General features: G+C 46.5%; 1 protein-coding gene across 4 annotated transcripts in view; it reads right to left on the bottom strand.

Annotated features, from left to right (window-relative positions):
- Window positions 1-17357, bottom strand: part of LOC137437758 (peptide chain release factor 1-like, mitochondrial) — a 52198-nt gene extending 34841 nt beyond the window's left edge. The window contains exons 1-2 of one of the 4 annotated variants that reach the window (XM_078766210.1): window positions 17268-17316; window positions 10741-10796 (exon numbers count right to left, since the gene is read on the bottom strand). The gene's annotated coding sequence lies outside the window, so the exon portion shown is untranslated. Of the gene's footprint in view, window positions 1-10740; window positions 10797-15447; window positions 15637-17267 lie in introns of those variants that run through there. The other 3 variants (XM_078766211.1, XM_078766212.1, XM_078766213.1) reach the window with 3 other exon arrangements.
- Between the last annotated feature and the right edge of the window lie 1167 nt (window positions 17358-18524).

Genomic DNA, 18524 nt, shown 5'->3' with positions numbered 1-18524 from the left:
GCTGGGTACTTCAGCTCGTCTGGTATAAAAGGAACAAAGAGAAGGGAAAGGATGTGGGTTTTAGTTTTAGGGGAGGGAAGGAAAAAGTGATGTATGGAACATCGGGGGAGGATGGTGAAGAGAAGATGAAAGGAGGGAGGTTGAGGTTGAGGTTGAGGAGGTGGAGGTGGAGGTGGGAGGTCAAGGAGGTAGGTCCCTAGGTGGAGGAGGTTGGTCGAGAACGCGGAGGAGGGTGGTCTAGAACGCGGAGGAGGATGGTAGAGAATGTGGAGGAGGGTGGTCGAGAATGCGCAGGAGGATGGTAGAGAATGTGGAGGAGGGTGGTCGAGAATGCGCAGGAGGGTGGTCGAGAACGCGGAGGAGGGTGGTAGAGAATGTGGAGGAGGGTGGTCGAGAACGCGGAGGAGGATGGTAGAGAATGTGGAGAAGGGTGGTCGAGAATGCGCAGGAGGGTGGTCGAGAACGCGGAGGAGGGTGGTAGAGAACGCGGAGGAGGGTGGTCTAGAACGCGGAGGAGGATGGTCGAGAAGGTGGAGGAGGGTGGTCGAGAAGGTGGAGGAGGGTGGTCGAGAAGGTGGAGGAGGGTGGTCGAGAACGCGGAGGAGGGTGGTAGAGAACGCGGAGGAGGGTGGTCTAGAACGCGGAGGAGGGTGGTCGAGAACGCGGAGGAGGATGGTAGAGAATGTGGAGAAGGGTGGTCGAGAATGCGCAGGAGGGTGGTCGAGAACGCGGAGGAGGGTGGTAGAGAACGCGGAGGAAGGTGGTCAAGAACGCGGAGGAGGATGGTAGAGAACGCGGAGGAGGGTGGTCTCGAACGCGGAGGAGGATGGTAGAGAATGTGGAGGAGGGTGGTCGAGAATGCGCAGGAGGGTGGTCGAGAACCGGAGGAGGGTGGTAGAGAACGCGGAGGAGGGTGGTCTAGAACGCGGAGGAGGATGGTAGAGAACGCGGAGGAGGGTGGTCTAGAACGCGGAGGAGGATGGTAGAGAATGTGGAGGAGGGTGGTCGAGTTTGCGCAGGAGGATGGTAGAGAACGCGGAGGAGGGTGGTAGAGAACGCGGAGGAGGGTGGTAGAGAACGCGGAGGAGGGTGGTAGAGAACGCGCAGGAGGGTGGTCGAGAACGCGGAGGAGGAAAGTCGAGAAGGTGGAGGAGGGAGGTCTGGAACGCGGAGGAGGAAAGTCGAGAAGGTGGAGGAGGGTGGTCGAGAACGCGGAGGAGGGTGGTCGAGAAGGTGGAGGAGGGTGGTCGAGAAGGTGGAGGAGGGTGGTCGAGAATGTGGAGGAGGATGGTCGAGAAGGTGGAGGAGGGTGGTCGAGAAGGTGGAGGAGGGTGGTCGAGAAGGTGGAGGAGGGTGGTCGAGAAGGTGGAGGAGGGTGGTCGAGAAGGTGGAGGAGGGTGGTCGGGAATGTGGAGGAGGGTGGTCGGGAATGTGGAGGAGGGTGGTCGGGAATGTGGAGGAGGTTGGTCGGGAATGTGGAGGAGGGTGGTCGGGAATGTGGAGGAGGGTGGTCGGGAATGTGGAGGAGGGTGGTCGGGAATGTGGAGGAGGGTGGTCGGGAATGTGGAGGAGGGTGGTCGGGAATGTGGAGGAGGGTGGTCGAGAAGGTGGAGGAGGATAATCGAGAAGGTGGAGGAGGGTGGTCGGGAATGTGGAAGGGGGAGGTCGAGAACGCGGAGGAGGGAGGTCGAGAAAGTCGAGAATGTTCTACAATGCATATATGCATATAACATATTGATAAGTGCTAACATTTGCCAGTTACAGGTGTCCCGTGTATGTGACCATGTATCAAATGTTCCAACTATCCCCGACCATGGGGTTATTTGGAACATGCTGTCGGGTAAAGTGGAACATTCATTATTTTATGGTTTTGGAGGCTTAACCTAAACTTGTCACATGAATAATTTATCATTAGTGTCGCCGAAGTTTAGGTTAAGCATTAAAACGATGGAACAATGAGTTATTGTCAGATAAATATATTCATTACAATTGTTTTTGACACAACTACTCTGGGTTGTCGGCAGACACATCTACCGGGAAGACAGGTTTTTGCAAGCAAAGGTGTGTACCACCACACCAAGTATACAGAATACTAAACAATAAACAAAGGAAAATGTTAATAAAGAGAACCAACCAAGCGATCACAAAAATGGTACCAACATCATCCCTCTTGAAAGAAATCAATACTGTGTGCTTTGCAGCGGCTCTGTTAATTCAAGAAAAAGGAAAAAAAGGAAGCAATATAGCAAGAAAAAAGCCCACTTCCTACAAATAAAAGCCAAACATGACCATGGAAGCAAAGACAGAGAAAACAATTGACAACAGAGACAGGACAAATGCAACGATTCCAAAGAGGAAATCACAGCCCAAAACTAAAGAAGAAAATTGAAAAAAGTCTCTTTCAAAGAAAAAAGTAAACAACACTCTTTGACGTCACGACGTCAACCGATATGCCTCCGCCCACATTATTACGTCATTATAATACTTGTGCCAAATTTTCATTTAAATCCCTTCAGCTGTTCACAGGTTATCACATTTTTACCCGACATGACCTCTGCATTTTTTGACCTTTGACTTTTGACCCCAAAGTCTAATCAGTTAATCTTTACATCATTATACATACCTGTACCAAGTTTGAATTGGATCACTTCAGCCGTTCTTAAGTTATAAACCTATTACAGACTTTGACCTTTGACCTTTGACCCCAAAGTATAATCAGTTAATCTTCACATCATTATACATACCTGTACCAAGTTTGAATTAAATCATTTCAGCCGTTCTCAAGTTATTGACCGTTCTCAAGTATTACAGAATTTGGCCTTGACCTGTTGACCCCAAATTATAATCAGTTAATACTTACATCATTAAATACATACCCGTACAGTTTTTTTGTTTTTGTTTTTTTTGCATACAGAATCGAGGCTCGTGTAAGAGCTAACACATTGAACATGAAAACATGCACAGACACATAAAACATGCAATGAAGGGAGCGGGAGACAAGAGGGGGAGGGAGAGGGAAGCACACAAGCACAACAACAGTAGAGTCCAAGGACGTCGGTAGATCTGTGGAAGGGGGGGAGGGCTGGGCAGGAGGGAGGGATACAAGGAATAAAGCAAATGAGCACTACGAGGAATTTCACTACTAGGAATTTCAGGAAAGAAGTTGGGAAGTGAAAGAGGTGGATTTTGGGTGTTTTAACGGGGGTAGAAAAGATTAATGGTTTGCATGGGGGAAGACAAGAGATGGTGGTGAACAGCTGTTTTAAAGACCGGGAGGGAGGAGAGGATTGAAGAGAGTGAGGGAGTTTGTTCCAGAGGTGGGAGAAAAGCGGTATGAAAGAGTGAAGGTGAGCAGAGAATCTTGATTTTGGCAGTTTAACCAGAAGAGGGTTGCTGGCAGATCTTGTGCGACCTGTAGGAATATTTCAGTGACAGAGCACAGAGAGAGCTGGGGGAGCAAGGCCGGAGAGGAGTCGGTAGAAGACAGAAGGACCACCACCCTGCCTGCGGTGAGTGAGTGAAAGGCCCTCGGAGTTAGCTTCATCGCAGGAGATTCCAATGATTCTGAAAGCTTTGGCTTCAACAGCGTGAAGTCGAGCTAGGTGTGAGGCAGGAGCACCGGCCCAGAGGAGGGAACAGTATTCCATTGAGCTGCGGATGAAAGCCTTGTATGTGGTGAGGAGCTCAGGTGTGCCAAGGAAGGACTTCGCACGACGGAGGATGCCCAGTCGGCGACTGGCTTTGAAAGCCAGCTTGGAAATGTGGTTTTCCCAAGAAAGATCATGGCAGATAGTGAGACCTAAAAGCTTGAGCGACAGAACTTCTTGGAGAGGATTGTTGAGAAAGTAGATGGGAGGGTTTTCCAGTCGGTTTTTTCGGAGAGACATCGTAAGAGTGTGAGATTTGTCAGGATTGAAAGACATGTTCCACTTGTTTGACCAGTCTGTGATTTTGTCCAGGTGTGCAGAGAGTGAGGAGGCTGCAGGCTGCCGATCTTCGGGATGAGGCATGGAGCGGCAGAGAGTGGAGTCATCAGCAAAGAGATGGAGAGGATTTTCCAGAGAGTCGGACAGATCATTGATGAAGACCAGAAAAATCACAGGGCCCAGAACACTACCTTGGGGAACTCCAGCCAGAACAGGTATGGGCAATGAGAGAAATCCATTCAGGGCCACACGTTGACTACGACCAGAGAGGAAGTCCGCAAGCCAAGTGTGGAGGTTTCCATGGATACCATAGGAGGAGAGTTTAGTGAGCAGAGCTGGGTGCCAGACTGTATCGAAGGCACGTGATATGTCGAGGGAGACAGCTCTGATTTCCTGTTTGGCATTGAGGACCTCCATCCATTTTTGAGACAGCAGAAGCAACATATCCAGACTAGAATGACCTGGTCTGAATCCAAATTGATGATCGGAGATCAAGCCCTTGGAGAAGAGGAAGGATTTGATATCCGAAGCAATGATGGATTCCATGACTTTGCTGATAATTGGGAGCAGGCTGATTGGTCTGTAGTTGCAAGGATCTGTTTTTGCACCTTTTTGTGTAAAGCGGTAATGTTTGCTGATTTCCAAGATGCTGGCAGGTGACCTTGAGCAAAAGAGAGGGTGAAAAGAACAGAGAGAGGGTGAGATAGAGCGGCAGAGCAGGATTTTAGGACCCGTGGGCTGATGCAGTCAGGTCCAGTTGCAGAATCAGAGTCGAGGTTTGACCAAAACTTCTCCACCTTGTCAGGAGAGAAGGACACAGAGTCCAGGAGCAGTTTGGTTCGACTGGGTAAGGTGGGAACAGAGAGAGATGGGTTTGGGACACAATATTTTGAGGCAAACACAGAGTTGAGGCATTCGGCTTTGTCACGTGCGGTGTCAACTGTGTAGCCATTTGAGGTGAGGGAGGGGATGGAGGGGGAACAAACACCAGAAACGGATTTGACCAGACGCCACCAGGATTTAGAGGAAGGAGACAGGTTTGAGAGTTCATTCTTGAGTGTGGAGAGATAGTGATTCCTGGCACTCCTGAGGGTAGACACACACTTGTTCCGAGCTTGGTGGAAGGAACTGAGATTTCCTTCAGTTGGATTTGCCGTCCAAGAGGCAAAGGCAAGTTGTATCAGGGCAACTGCCTCACCACAAGATTCAGTGTACCATGGACAGGAGGAAGGGTAAGACAACTGAAGACGAGATGGGATAAATCTGTGCATGAGAGAGAGCAGTTTGCTTTGGAAGAATTCCCAGGAAGAATTGATGTCAGAGGCAGTAGAGATGGGAGACCAGATGATTGATGGCTGCTTGCAGCCCGTGCCAGTTGGCCTGAGTGAAATGCCAGACTCGTCGACGCTGAGGAGGCTCTCTGAGAATGGCCCGAGAGATGTCCACTTTAACAAGCACATGATCAGAAGAACCGATTCGCGCAAAAGAAGAGCAGCAGACATTTGAAGGGAAGTTTGACATAACCAAGTCTAGAAGAGAAGATACTCCATTGACTGAGATCCGGGTCGGGAAATTGATAAATTGTGTCAGTCCCAATGAGTCACAGAAGTCCTTTGCTGAGGTGCCATGGCTGGTGAGAGAGGAACCCACACCCAGCCAGCTGGCACGATGACAGTTGAAGTCGCCACATATGAGGAAGAGAGAGGGGATGAGTTGATAGAAGTTGGTCCATGTTGTCAGACAGCGACATGTCAATGGAGTCATCACTGTTTGGAGGACGGTACAGAACACATATGAACAAAAGGTGGAAGCGGAGAGGAAGCCGTAGCCAGAGGTACTCCTGGGGGTGGGGTGGAGAGAGGGCAGTGCAAAGAGAGTGAGGAAAAGAGTTTTTGATAAAGATAGCAACCCCACCACCAGGACGAGGCTCAGGTCTGTCATACCGGAGGAGGGAGTAACCAGGAAGAGATATTAAGGAATCAGAGACATCTTGATGGAGGAAAGTTTCTGTAAAGCAGATCAAGTCTGGATTGTCAGAAGCAACCTGAATGGAGAGATCAATCAGGTTTGAGTGACGGCCCCGGATGTTTGAGGTCCATATCGTTAATGAGGAGTGAGGGGGAGCATCGGTGCAGGAGAGGGGAGGGGTGGGGTCGGGGCAGATGAAGGATGGGCGGGGGAGGTAAGAAGAGCAGTTAATCGTGTGTCAGAGATTACAGAAGAGTTACAAGAAAGGGAAGGATGAGGACGAAAGGTTTGATGGTGATGGGATGAGGCACAGTGAGGGGTTCTTTGAGGGGTGGCAGAGGAAAGTAGAAGGTTGGGGGAGGTGGAGGTATGAGATAGAAGGGAGACGAAGTGGGGAGGAGGCAGCTTTGAGAAGGGGATGGGAGGAGGGAGAATTGGAGAGGGATGGTAGGGGGGGAGATTTGAAGGGGAGGGGTTGGGGAGGAGTTTTGAAGGGGAGGGGATAGGGGGGAGTTTAGGAGGGGAGGGGCAAGGGGGAGTTTATGAGTGGAGGGGCAAGGGCGGAGATTTGGAGGGGAGGAGCAAGAGGGTAGTTTAGAAAGTGGATGATTAATGAAAGACGAACATTTATAACAAATTGGTTTAATTGTGATTTTCAAATTAGCGATCTCTTTAGGAACGATGGAGGAGGGGTGGAATGAATATTGTTGCGGATCTCCAACATCGGTCTTCCCCTTATTAAGGGGGGGATTAATCCCCTTGTCTTTACTGGCCGACGCGATCCCTGGGCTATCACGTTCCTTCCGGGCGGTGTTAAATAGGGTTGTTGGTCGAATTAGTCCTATTACCTAAGTACTAACACCTGCCGTGAAGCAAGGAAATAACCCCACCCGAAACCACGGCGCTAGTGGACACGCTGAGCGAAGCGAGCCGCGATTCGGGCCGTTAACAGGTACTAAACCCAATTCAAGCGGTTGTCAATCGTGCCACGCTTACCCAATTGAGAAATCACTAAGACAATCGAATTAAGAGGAAAAGAGGAAGAACAGGCAATTTATTCACACTTTGTACAAATAAGAAGAGGAAGAAAAGTAATGTACAGTGAAGAGGAAGAAGCAGATACACAGGGCAGTCTTATACAGTCTTACTTATTCCCTGGACACGGGCCCGTTCGCACTCAGACTCACTCTCAGACTCACTCACACGGGGTATGTAGATGGTCGGGTTGAGGGTCCAAGGGTCCACAGGTCCCCGACTCGTACCGTGCAGGCGATGGAAGACGGCAGGCAGCTCTCCGCATGGCATAGGCGCGAGGCGGACAATTATATATCGGGGGATCGGTAAGTGGCGATTATATTGTGTACGCAATAGGTGTACCGGCGCCTTTATACGCGCTCCCGGTATCGCTGTGTACAATGCGCTGCTCCCCCAATGATGTTACCAATGGTGCCTTCCCACGAAAGTCCTTCTGCACGCTGCAGTCCTCTGCAATGCGTGCCGTGCGCCAGTCCTTTGTAAAGCGCAATCAATCCTTTTTAAGGCTTGTCACCGCGCATCTCTCCTCCTCGTAACTGAATACCGCAACTGATGAGCGCCTCTCCCTTCTCATAACTGAATACCGCAACTGATGAGCGCCTCTCCCTTCTCATAACTGAGGTGGGGGCCTCGCGCGAAGGGTTTTATTGCCACGCCCAGCGAACCCTCTGGAATGTCCAGCCACACCCTGTCAGGCGATGTCGCCTCAGCCCTGATTGGCTGTTGAGGGCTTACCGGCTCCGCCTTTGACGGCTGCTTGACGTGGCCACACCCCCACCCTTGCGCTCCGCCCCATTTTCGGGCCTTACCTCGTGGCATTTGGGCTGGTTCGAGCGGAAGCCCAAGGGCAGCGAACACTGCTGGCAAAGGAGGTGTATTAGCCAAATCAGGGCGCGGGATGGATGCTGCCAAACGAGGTCGATTTGGAGGGTGGGCCGCAAAATGAACGGGGCCTACTCTTATTTGTTTTACAGAACGCAGATGCAACTATTGGGAATGGCCTTATCCTAAACACATACTATGAAATAACTAACGTTCTAAGGTGACCTACGTGTTGCATGTGGCCTATCTATGGTGTGTAACCTTTAACCTTTCATTATGTTACCTGTGTGGGTTCTCAAAACTGCAACAATATGAATTTAGAGCATGTGGTGATCTAGAATTATAAGAGATTGAATATTTTTTTGAAGTAGAATGAGTTGGAGAGGAAATTGAAAAGAGCCTTTTAAATAGGAAGAAAAACAGCGTGTTGTAATATACCACTGAATAAAACGCTGCAGGGGTAAGTTTAACCATACAGTCACGTTAAAAAGTAAGTAGACCCCATGTAAAGTTTTGATTTTTTCAACTTATTTCAACATACAGCTATTTGATCTTCATTTCAACAATATTGATAGATAAAGGTGATATAATATAACAAATATCATGAAACATTTACATTTTGTAGTCCATTGTGTAATTTAAATAAACATAAATGCAAATTTCGCATGTGGAAAAAGCAAGTACACCCTTGGCTCTAATAGGTGGTATTGCCATTGCCACTGCCCTTTGGCAGAAACAACCTCAAGTAGGCGTTTCTTATAACTGTCTACCAGTCTCTGACATCGACTGGGAGAAATTTTTGCCCACTCCTCCATGCAGAATTCTTTCAGCTGTGCGATGTTTGAGGAGTTTCTTGCATGCACAGCTCATTTCAAATCCCCCCACAACATCTCGATGGGATTTATATCCGGGCTTTGACTTGGCCATTCCAGAACCCTCCATTTCTTTCTTTTCAGCCATTCCTTGGTGGATTTACTGGTATGTTTAGGGTCATTGTCATGTTGCAAGGTCCACCTTCGGTTGAGCTTCAACTTTCCGACAGATGGCCTCACATTATCCTCAAGCACCCTCTGGTACAATGAAGAATTCAAAGTGGATTATATGATGGTGAGCTACCCAGGCCCTGATGCAGCAAAGCTGCCCCAAACCATAATATTTCCACCACCATGCTTTACAGATGGTATCAGGTTCTTGTGGTCAAATGCTGTCTTTGGTTATCGCCAAACATGTCTTCTGGTACCGTGGCCAAATAGCTCTACCTTTGACTCATCTGACCAGAGCACATTGTTCCAGAAGTGCTGGTCTTTGCCTCGGTGTTCATTGGCAAACTTTTGTCTTGCCCTGATGTTCTTTCTGGTCAGCATAGGTTTCCTCCTGGCACACCTCCCATGTAGATCAAATTTGTGCAGCCTCTTTCTAATGGTAGACTCATGCACTTTGACATCAACAGTGGCAAGAGCTACCTGTCGGTCCCGTGATGACATTCTGAGGTTATTAGAGACTTCTTTCAGCATCTTGCGGTCTGCTCTCGGGCTGAACTTGCTGGGGCAGCCTGGCCGGAATGGCAGTTGTTTGGAATCTTCTCCACTTGTAGATGATCTTCCGGACAGTCGAATGATTGATTTCAAATTGTTTGGAGATCTTTTTAAATCCCTTCCCAGACTCGTAGGCATCGATAACCTTCTTTCTGAAGGCCTCAGAGAGCTCTTTTGATCTAGGCATCATGACGCTGCACACTTCAACAACAAAGAGCAAACCAAACGAAATGCTGAGGTTTAAATAAGACAGGTTCCTCCAAGATCCTCTCCAACGATGTTCTAATCATTTGCACCTGAGCTGGTGCACCTGATTCATATTTTACGTATTTGAAGTAGTAATAAATTTCGGGGTGTACTTACTTTTTCCACATGCGAAATTTGCGTTTATGTTTATTTAAATTATACAATGGACTACAAAATGTAAATGTTTCATAACATTTGCTATATTATATCACCTTTATCTGTCAATATTGTTGAAATGAAGATCAAATAGCTGTATGTTGAAATATGTTGAAAAAGTCAAAACTTTACACGGGGTGTACTTACTTTTTCACGTGACTGTACATGTAAAAACAAGGAATCTCCTTACTATCCACAAAATGTTCCACAAAGATCAGTGCATCCGAAACGAGGTAGCGGTCTGATGGAGCTCAACCAAGTGCACAGAGCGACGACTGTAGGATTAGCAGAGTACGTGAAAATTTCAACAGACTACAGAATCCAATTAGTAAGAAAACACGAAGACAGCAATCCAGAGAAGGTATGCCTAACCCTCAAAGCAAAAAAATTTGCAAACACAGTGTGAATAGAAGATGTTACACATGAAACCGAAACAGAAATGAATACACCCCCAATGATTGTAAAAAAGACAAAAGAAAAATATATCGTGAAATACCAACAGATATACACCAACAACCGGAAGAACAACAAAAGAGCAAGAAGGTGTATTAAAAAAAAAAGAGTTGGGCAGACTGGGCATAGACAAAGAATGTTCTTTGTAATGGCTAAGAAGAGGTCAGCTCAACTGGGATGGAGAACAAATCATTATAAATTACAAAGACCAAGGACACTACACAAGTGGTTTTAATAAGATGGTGAGACTCATTCAATCGGACAGGTGGAGGTTCTGCAAGGAAGAAACAGAAAGCAGGAGTCACCTCCTATTGGGATGTAAATAACTCATGTCAGAACAGATATACTCCCAAAGACACAACAAGGTATGTGGAGTAATCCACTGGCACATCTTCAAAAACGTTGATATCCTAGATGCAAGCTCCATAAAATTCCCCGGGAATATTATTACAAAAGAACTACAGTTGGAAGCTGTCCAGAGCTCAGTGACGATCCGAAAAAGAGCCCTTGGAACAAAACTTTGAAAGGAACAAAACTTTGAAAGCAAGAAAACTTCACAGCTTGGTCCATGAATCATGACCACCCTCCCACCCCCTTACCAAAACAGAGGTTGATACTCTGAGACTTGGGAAGACTCTGTTGCTCCTTCTGAAATCTGCATATAGAGATACCAATCAATGACACATACACACGCACACACCACATGTGCACACATACACACATACACAATATGGCGGCGACAAGGGAGGCGGCATAACTTGCCGATCGTGCTGCCTCCCTCTCACCTGGAACAGAGAAGACATGGGGCTGTGTTAAATACAGCAGTTTTGAAGACAATGAGGACTGACCCGAAAATGTAAGCTTTGATGGGACGAGATGTACACGAAGTGGTCTGTGTCGCGCTGTTCAATGTGAGTTTGGGCAACCTGGCTCTGGAGCTTGGAGGGACTTGTGGGCCCCATGCTGCCGGGTGGGAGGACCCGGGCATTGACGGATCTCCTCTTGTAGAGATCCATCCGTTGAGGATGCGAGAGAACGAGATGAGATCGAGGATTCATGCCACATGCGGTGGCTTCAGCGTGCACGGCGACTTTGGTGGGGCAGATGGCCGTTTTTAGAGGACCAAGGGGAGCCTGAGATTTGGCGGACCTGAGTGGAAGGGGGGGCCTGGATTTTGGCGGATCTGAGTGGAAGGGGGGCATTTCCCAAGTGGAAACATTTTGTGTGACATCATATGCTGTGTATTGTATGCACACATTATTTTTATGCGTTATGTACACATACATGTACATATTGTGCACATGTTGTGTACACACGTCTTGTGCGTGACATATTGCATATATTGTGTGTGTACGTACACACACACACACACACACACACACACACACACACACACACACACACACACACACACACACACACACACACACACGTTTGGAAAACCCTCATTCCACTATACTATCGGGTTTTTATAATCGGTTTGTGACGCCATCTTGCATTATTACGCACTATAGTGCAGCAGCACGTTATACTATTGTATATGAGAGTATCTATCTTATTATAATAGAGCAAACGTATATGGATGGTTATGTCGTTATATCGGCTTGTATGTATGTTTATATGCGACCAAAATGTATTCTTCCTCTTCTTCAAACATTTTAACACCCTCTCAATTACGTTTAGACTACTGAGACCCCTAAGACCTTTGACAACCCTTTAACTCCCCCAAGACCCTTAAGACCACCAAGACCCCTGAAGACCCAAAATAACCTTAAAGACCCAAAAGACCCCGAAGACCCCAAAACACCCAAAATACCCTTAAAGGCCCTGAGGCTCCAAAACACGCTGAAGACGCAAATGGCCCCGAAGACCCAAAAGACCCCGAAAACCCAAAACACACTGAAGACCCAAAAGACCCCAAAGACCCAAAAGATCCCAAAGACGCAAAACACCCCAAAGACCCAAAACACCCCGAAGACCCAAAAGACCCAAAAGACCCAAAAGACCCCGAAGACCAAAAACACCCGAAGACCCAAAACACCCGAATACCCAAAACACCCGAAGACCTAAAACACCCCGAAGACCCAAAAAGACCCCAAATACCCCAAATACCCAAAACACCCCAAAGACCACAAAGACCCCAAAACACCCAAAATACCCTTGAAGGCCCTGAGGCTCCAAAAGACCCTGAAGACCCAAATGGCCCCGAAGACCCAAAATACCCCAAAGACCCAAAACACCCTGAATACCCAAAATACCCCGAAGACCCAAAAGACCCCAAAGACCCAAATCACCCCAAAGACACAAAAGATCCCAAAGACCAAAAACACCCTGAAGACCACAAAGACCCTTATAGATCCCGAAGAACCAAAATACCCCAAAGACCCTGAAGACCCCAAAGACCCCGGAGACCTAAAACACCCCAAAGGCCCAAAATACCCTTAAAGGCACAGAGGATCCAAAAAACCCTGAATACCCAAATGGCGCAGAGGACCCAAAAGACCATGAAGACCAAAAACACCCCAAAGACCCCAAAGACCCAGAAGACCCAAAAATACGCTGAAGACCCAAAATACCCTGAAAACACAAAACACCCAAAACACCCAAAACACCCAAAAGACCCCGAAGACCCAAAAGCACCTGAAGACCCAAAAGACCCAAAACACCACAAAGACTCAAAATACCCTTAAAGGCCCAGAGGATCCAAAAGACCCTAAAGACCCAAATGGCCCTAAAGACCCAAAACACCATGAAGACCCAAAAGACCATGAAGACCCAAAAGACCCTTAAGACCCAAAAGACACCGAAATGGTCAAGGATGGTGAAGTGAGGACGTGTGAAGCGCAACGAGTTACGCTAGTTAGTATAACTAGCAACCGTACCCGCCCTACAGGCGGGGCTTCAATTGGGAGGCCCGAATGAAAAGGCAAAATATCAGAAATTGAAGGCTTTTTTTATTTTAAACGATTCATATAAACATCCGTTGAATCATATCACACGCAAATCATCAAAATCTAAACAGTACATGGCACCCATTTTGAAAAAAAGATTGAATGCTGCAAAACGGAAGCGGCTGCTACACGTCTTTCTCAATCGCACGTTTATGTGTGAAGAGTGCGCGCCGAATCTGTAACACGGAAGCGGCTGCTACACCTGTTTCTCAGTCGCTTTGCACACGCTGCCGTGTTACTTCGGAGCTGCACGTTTATATAGGAAGTGTTCATCAGGAGTCGATCTACTCTCTCCTGGTACGTAGAATTTCAACAAAAGCCACATCACTGTTCATATCGGTAAATATTATTTCATCGTGTTTGGAAAAACTGTTAAATTGGAAAATTGGAAAACTTGGAAAAATTGGAAAAACAATATAGCCTATTTTACTCCAGGGGGTCCTAGGATTACCCACTGTTACGGATTCGTCACTTCCGTTGTGGTGGTTTTCATCCACTGTAAACATTTTTGATTCCATGTACTATATTATTGTTTTCAAAAGGTTTATTGTTTATGAACTGTTTTCAAAAGGTGAAAAAGTTAGAGTTAAAAGAAACCGGAAACCAGATCGGGAACCAGATGACGAAGAGGAAGACGAGAAAAAGAAGGTGGAGCGAGTGGAGTCGGACAAGAAGCATAGTTGCTTTGCGGTCTGGAGCGAACGTTGGCGAGCAAGAGTCACGAGTGAACTTTGGGTTTCCCGGGAAAGGGATTCCTGCGACAGAGTTGTTATCGCTGTGACAGATCAACCTGCGTGACAGGTTTTGCGGTGGATTCTGAAGAGAATCATCGTCATCATCGTCGTGCCGTTACGTCTCGAGTACGGGCCGTCGGCCATTTTGACTCGCGCGCTTTGTGAGTCGCGCAAGGTTTTTCTTTGCTTGACTTCAGCCGTTTTCACCGCATTCAGACGTATATGGTGTGTGTGTTGGATTTTGAAGGTAAATCTGAGGTTCGCCGACTGTGAGCCTTGGAACGACCATACCCGAGGGTGTTATTTCCCAGTTGCCTGGAGGGTGCCTTTGGATTTCCCAGTCGCCTGGAGGGCGCCTTTGCACAGCGTTGGCAGCAGGACTGTATCTGCCAACCCAACGGGATTCTGGTCTCGATTGGACATTGATCTGACGATCGCTGGAGCGAATCAACTTTGGTTTGAAGCAGGGAAAGAGACATTGGGAATGTTCTTGGTTCACTCACTTGGAGCACAGTGAGTTATATGTTACGAAACTGATGGTACCATCATAGGACATATACTGATTGTACTTTTGATTACTATTATTGTTGTACTGTTATTCTTGTGTGATCTTAATACAATATTTGTTTGTGAGTAACAATTGGTGTGGCTTCCCCATTGATCTTTGACATACAGAATAACACATTTTTCTGCTGTGACTCCTCTCGGGGCTCGGAGGTACACCGTGACCAGGGGGTCGGGGAGGAGCACGTAACCCCCACCCAAAAGATCGTTGCGATCGGTTCAGCCGTTTTTGCGGTACCTTCGAACGGACAGACAGATGGACGGACATTTGGTGAATTACAGTAAGATGAGGGAGTAGTCTGAGTGCACCTGTTCCTACGACTTGTAAAACAAGAGTAACTAGATGGTATTCATAGAATACTTACCTTGCGCAGTCAACTTGGTGTGAGCCAACTCTTCTTTTTGAACGTTTTTTTCTTTGATCCAATATGGCTGCCAGACCACGTGAGCGATGACATCATAAGTTTATATTCTCTAATATAATAAATTGTTGTGTAGATCACGCTCAGGAATTCCAAATTGATCAGACTAAGGTTGTCCCTGTGGAAGTATGACGTCCTAATTACTTTTACGGTACCAATGACGTCACTGTTAACAGCACCTATTCCCCATGCGGAGTTCTTTACAATGAGCCACGTTAAAAAAAATTCCATATATCGGTTTTGGAGATATAGAGGTGCACCGTTTTTCGGTTTTTCCAAAATGGCGCCTGTACCACGTGACATATGACGTCATAATTATCATTAAAATATTATACAGGAAGAGCTCCGATGGTGAAAATTTGGGAGATGTGGAGGTGTCACATTTTTCCAATTATTCCAAGTTTTAGCTCTTACACGAGCCTCGATCTTGTATACAAAAAAAAAATTAAAAAAGATGGCGTCCGTACCACGTGACCTATGACGTCATAATTATAAATAAAAATATTCTACAAGAGGAGGCACTTATATGGTAAAGTTTCGTGTGAATCGGCCCAACGGTTGCCGATAAAATGTATTTTTAAAATGCAGACACGGCACACGTACGCACATGAATGCTTACCCCCATGAATGCTTACCCCCATTTTTTCTTCGCGAGCGCAGAGTAACAATTGAATAACTCAGATGCGTCAGTGTGTGTAACCTCATTACGTACGCGTTCCGACGGGCAGCGATGTGCGTCACGACCATGGGCGGGATCCCGTGGGTCCAAATCTCCGCACACGTGCGAAGATACCTTTACGTCTCAAATTGATCAACAACTCATTAAAGCAGCGAACGGGCGGTCGAGCACACTGTATACCTGTACAAGTTGTAAAACCGTCACGCATGAGTCCAAAGGTAAACTCAAGGTGTACAGGAAACACCTGCAGAGCACATCAAGGGCAAGTTTATAGCTGGGTCGGGATTCCAACCCAGGCTAAACAGCCGAGAGACGGGTTAGGACGAATGCACAACAGTGAAAGCGTGGGCGAACGATCTTCTTCTTTCTTAACTTTTGGGTATTAAGCAAGAGGTGTCAGAAAAGTGGGGGCGCCACGTGCACAGTGCAGTATAATTACGCAGCACCTCGTGCAGAAGATCCAGTAAGGAGAAATAGTCAGGTTCACTATGTTTTTTCGTTCAAAATTTTGGAGATTAGCAAAACTATACATTTTTGGAATATTCAGAGCATGAGGAATCCAAAAATTAATGTTTACATTTGCGTAAACACCTTTGCGAAAATGACACTCAGGACAGTGATGAAGATCTGTAAAAGCATATTCCTGAATGGTATAGACCTCGCAGATCCTGTGTATAGGACTTATAGTTCAATCTGATACTACCTATAACTTCCTATAACAACCTATAACTTCAAAAGGACTTGCAATATCATGTATTATGTAATACAGTTATATCACAAATAGAAAGACAATGGTTTTCAATTACCTTTGTTTGTTGCTTTTCTATAATCCTGAGCACTATTTTGAGGCCTTTATTGGATTCCTTGACCCAGAAAACATAGGATTAGCATATTTAATTCAGTCTCTAGGTTGACTAGAAGCCGAGATCGCGCAAAATATGTATTTTATGGCGGCCATTTTAAAAATCCAAAATGGCGGCCATGTAGGTGTCTGTGCAAATGCAAACATTAATTTTTGGATTCCTCATGCTCTGAATATTCCAAAAATGTATCGTTTTGCTAATCCCAAAATTTTGAACGAAATTATATTTGTTAACATAGTGAACCTGACTAAAACTGCCAAAGGGAGAGAAGGAACATCTCCAATTATCCAAACATAAACACACTACTACGACTACTACCTTTACCATTGCTGCTACTACTACTACTACTACTACTACTACTACTACTACTACTACTCTACAACCACGACGAATGCTACTACGACTACTACTAGTCTACGACCACGACGAATGCTACTACTACTACTACTATTCCACGACCACGACGAATGCTACTACGACTACTACTAGGCTACGACCACGACGAATGCTACTACTACTACCTCTACTGTTAAATCTAATACTACTACTGCTAAATCTACGACTACAACTACTACTACTACTACTACTACTACTACTACCACCACTACTACTGCTACAACTACTACTACTTCTACTACGATTACTACTAGTCCACTACCACCACTACCATTATTACCCCAACCACTACTACTCCTATTACTACCCCTCCGACTACTACCACCACTACTATTTTAATGGGCCCATTATTCCAAACTTATTGTGCAGTTGTCCTTCCACCTGAACTCAAGCTCTGCATGGAACGCTTATTTTGGCCCAAGTCGTTCACGAACCGGATGTGCAGGCGTGACGTTCGACTAAAGGTGATAACAATTCGGAATCTAGCCAGGGTGCCGGCGATGACTCTTCGACTTACCGTGGGAATGGTGAGATCTTTAACGTCCACCGACTGATGCTATCAGATGGGTCCTTAGACCCAACGTCTACCAAAGGGGCGGGACCCACGGCCACATCGATGCTTGATCGCCATACCTGCGAAGCACCAGGATGGCAGTTTATAGATAAGTCTGGATTACAACTCGGTTTGTAAATTGGGCCGAGACTGGAAAAGTGATTGAATTACCGTATTGGAATCGCACCTACGACATCGTACAAACGTTTCGTACCGAGAGCGAGTTATCGATAACTTTTCCACCTGCAGGTGGCGCAGCAGCTTCCGATGGTGGATCATGTGGCGCAAAGCACGAGGAGGTAAAGGAATGTTTCACAAGATGGTCGACTCATGAAGGTTGTGTCAACAGCGTCTGAACATACTGGCGACTGGCACATGGAGATCAACGCCAGAGGCGACTCCATGTCGTCTCGTACGTCATCTCTGCTGTTTTACGTCATACTCATACGTCATTGTGGAAGCGGAACACCAGCCGTGGTGTTTCAGGGTATATCAGTGAGTGGGATACAAAACGTTAGCTGATCACGTGGTGGAGTGGAGGCGTGGTCTCTAGGTAGCGGGATTATTTATATAAATGAAAAGGTTGTGTTATATCACTTCCCCCAATCTCAGTGGTTGTGGTTGTCTCGTCTAACAGTCCTGTGTTGTGTCACGTGTCTTTGTCTGTATGTCCATGTGTGAGTGACAGCTCCACTACGAGCCTTAGCCCCCCAAACAATATATATATATATAAAACACAGTTTGTGTGTGTGTGTGTGTGTGTGTGTGTGTGTGTGTGTGTGTGTGTGTGTGTGTGTGTGTGTGTGTGTGTGTGTGTGTGTGTAATGTTACCGATAGACTCTTAAACGGAGAGGCTCACGTGCTTGATATTTGGCATAGACATGGCCATTGAGCCTGGGAAGAACATGGCCGACCCAAAAAAAATTAGTTCATAATATTTTTTTACCATATTTTTACCTCAGCGCATTTCAGCGAGGAATATTATACACGGAATCTGAGCCGGTGGCAGAGCAGCGTGCTGATTCGCTCAGAGCGATCACGTGATGTTCCTTGCCGCCATAAACTCACAGTTACGCGTTCGCACGTAATTCAGAGCGAAAAGCGATTGCGTTTTTTCACATTTCAGCGAGGAACATTGCCATTCACACCACATAGGTTTTTTTTTCTTTCATCTTTAGATCCATATTTTTTTTCAGCGAGGAATATAATACACGGAATCTG

The sequence above is a fragment of the Myxine glutinosa genome, chromosome 12, assembly GCF_964187855.1.
Source record: "Myxine glutinosa chromosome 12, kmMyxGlut1.1, whole genome shotgun sequence".
In the NCBI taxonomy this organism is placed as follows: domain Eukaryota; kingdom Metazoa; phylum Chordata; class Myxini; order Myxiniformes; family Myxinidae; genus Myxine; species Myxine glutinosa.
Note: the sequence above shows the minus strand (reverse complement) of the source record. Positions and strands in the feature narration are given on the sequence as shown.